A 3,158-nucleotide genomic window follows, 5' to 3' on the forward strand; every position below is an offset into this window, starting at 1 on the left:
CTTTTTTAGGGCAAAGAAATTTATCTTTATTACTCCTTTGTATGCAATATTGCTATCTTTGTTCTTTCTGAATAAAGCTAAGATCTTTTATTGAAAGCTATTTCTCTCAGTTTTTTCTTTGAAGGAAAGGGATTCTCTGCGTTATGCCAATTTATTTATCCAGTCATCAGATCCCATGTTCCAACAGAGCTGTGCAAAATTCCCCTTAAAATCAGCTCTTTTGGTAACAATGCTGCACTGCGGTTGAGGTTATGCTGCCAATGCCCCAGTATTCAAGGCTTGTAGGCCAGATCTGAGGGGTGGTTGTGGCTTAATCCTCCAGGTCAAGACCAGGGACCAGAACAACTGGTATTTGTATACTGCCACGATAAGCCACACTCTGCAAGCACACAGCAGCACACCACACACAAAGAGGGGCTTGTACCATGCAACAAGCAAATGGCATTGCACCATGCCACATACCTATGGAAATCAGCTATAGAACATTGGAGAACATTCTCCTTATTAAAATTGTGATCTCAAATAGGAACTTCTAAATAGGAAATAGGAACTTCTAAAACCTCATCACCATATATACAGGGTGACCCAAAAGTAGGTGGACAGTGTATATTGGAGGAAAATGATTGCAAACACCTGAAGTTTCAGAGGGAAGTTTTAAAACTGCTATAATTTCAGGCAGGCTAAAAGTAACCCAGACCTTTGTAGTTTCTGGAGTCTGAAATCCACTCTTCAATCAGAACTCATTGTCCACTCCTCCTTTCATCGGAATGCATCGCACACTTTTCTAAGAAAATCACAATTCCTAAGGATTTAATTCCCCAATTCTCCTATAAACTACAATTTCTGAACAGATATGAATGGAGAAATGGATTTCCATTCTAGCACATTTCTTTTCAAGGAGAAATGAATGAAAAAAAAAATTATGGGCACCTTGCTTTTCATTTGTATTGGTTCTGAGAACCAGTGAACACACCAAATCCATTTCTGAAAGTGTCACAGTCCAGGATCCTTAAGAAGATTCATTTCACAGCTTCACGGATGTGTCCTCATCGTCAACTACAACTGACTAACTGGAAAGGGAGAAGGAAGCACTCAGTTCTGTAGCTTCACCAAAATGTCCAATTGCCTCTTCTACACTATATTCTTAGATGCTCTGAAACCCAGCAGTCGTAGCACAGCATTTTTGATCTCCTTGTTTCTCATGCTGTAGATCACTGGATTCAGCATGGGTGGAACCACAGAATACAGAATAGTTATTGCTATATCAAGATGTGATGGATTGTCAGGAGGAGGTCTCAGGTCAGCAAAAACCGCACTACACAAAAATGTGGAGACAACAATGAGGTGGGGAAGGCAAGTTGAGAAGGCTTTCCTTCTTCCGTGCACAGAACGGATCTTCCACACTGCACTGAAAACGTGCACATAAGAAAGAACAATGAAAATAAAGCAGCCTAAACACATGAAAATGCTGACTACAAGAACTCCCAGTTCAATTAAGTATAAGTCAGAACAGGCAAGCTTCAGTAATTGAGGGATTTCACAGAAGAACTAGTTGACAAAGTTTGAGCAGAAAGGGCTTGCAAAAGTGCCAGTGGTGTGCAACACTGAATAGAGAAAACCAGTAATCCATACAATGGCAATTATTTGCAGACAAGCATTCCTGTTCATGATCATTTCATACTCTAATGGGTTGCAAATAGCTACATACCGGTCATAAGCCATGACTATGAGAAGGGCAAAATTGGATGCTAAAAAGAAGACGAAGAAGAGAACTTGAGCAACACATCCAGAATAAGATATGTGCCTGGTATTCATAAGGGAATTGGCCATGGATTTAGGGATAATGACCGAAAGAAACCCAATGTCTTGAATGGCCAGATTCATTAAAAAGAAGTACATGGGGCTGTGTAGGAGACGGTCAAGAGCTATTGCAGAGATGATGAGAAGGTTCCCTGAGACAATCCCCAAGTACAACAGCAGGAAGGCCCCAAAATGTAGAAGCTGCAATTCCTGAACATCTGAGAAGGGCAAGAGCAGGAACCCAGATGCTGAAGTTTCATCGGACATTTTGCACTTGGTCTGCTTCATACTGTAGACAGAAACAGATGGAAACTGTCAATGCTCATATACTGATTTAGTAACCTGTTGTTGATGATGATGAATGATGATTTCAAGGCTGCCAGATATTTCCTAGAATATCTGAATATTTCTTATAGAAATATATTTCTTATAGAATATAGAATATTTCCTAGAATATCCTCCACTTCACTGTTTGGTGCCAGATTTCTTGAGAACCCAAAGGCAAAGCTTTGCACTGAGACCTCCATGGCAACCTTACCTTAGCTCTGGCGGTGAATAGCCAACAGAGTGGCAGTTTCAGTGATCAGTCTGGCCAAGAGGGCTCTCTAATATCTGTGCACCCTTCACAACTTGATGCCCTCTGTATTCCCATTTCCAATATTGGCAGAAAAAAAATGTCCCTCTTTTTATCCCCCAAAACTTTATGGATACAATAAAGCATGCAATATATGATAGAATGTCCAAAGCCTCTTCTGGTTATGGGCATACCCTGCACATGCCCGATCTCGTCTGATCTCGGAAGCTAAGCAGTGTCAGGCCTGGTTAGTACTTGGATGGGAGACCGACTCGCAATACCAGGTGCTGTAGGCTTATACCATAGTCTTTTGAGACTGAAGGTTGCCAATCAATCAATCATCTTTCCAAAGGGATCCAACCTTTTATCATTCTTTACATTACATTTCCCTCCAATGACACAATCCTGATACAAAACAAAGTATGTTCATCCATTGTTTCTACATGATTTTCATGTGCAGCTTGCTGAATAGTCTCATTTCGTCTTAAATAAAGGGAGAACAAAGACTGATTTCTCATGTAAAATTATAATACATATCTGTTTTTAAAAATACCAAACTGATAATGAAGAGGAAAAAGAAGATATGGTTACAGTCTTGGAGCACCTTATGTTACAGCACTGCTGAACTCAGGATGTTGAGTTCCATTGCAAAACTACTCAAGAATCACTAAAGTTGAACATGTACAAATTACTTACTATTTATCTTCATGTATGTTTGAATTTCCAGAAGCACCTTATTCTCAAGCCATATTGAAGTATTATTCCTATCCAACCGCCAATGAAG

At 40.0% G+C, this 3,158-nt stretch overlaps 1 pseudogene; it reads right to left on the minus strand.

Annotated features, from left to right (window-relative positions):
• Positions 1 to 1,131: 1,131 nt before the first annotated feature.
• Positions 1,132 to 2,088, minus strand: LOC136652898 (olfactory receptor 14I1-like; annotated as a pseudogene).
• Between the last annotated feature and the right edge of the window lie 1,070 nt (positions 2,089 to 3,158).

This window comes from Tiliqua scincoides, chromosome 5 (genome assembly GCF_035046505.1).
Source record: "Tiliqua scincoides isolate rTilSci1 chromosome 5, rTilSci1.hap2, whole genome shotgun sequence".
In the NCBI taxonomy this organism is placed as follows: Eukaryota; Metazoa; Chordata; class Lepidosauria; order Squamata; family Scincidae; genus Tiliqua; species Tiliqua scincoides.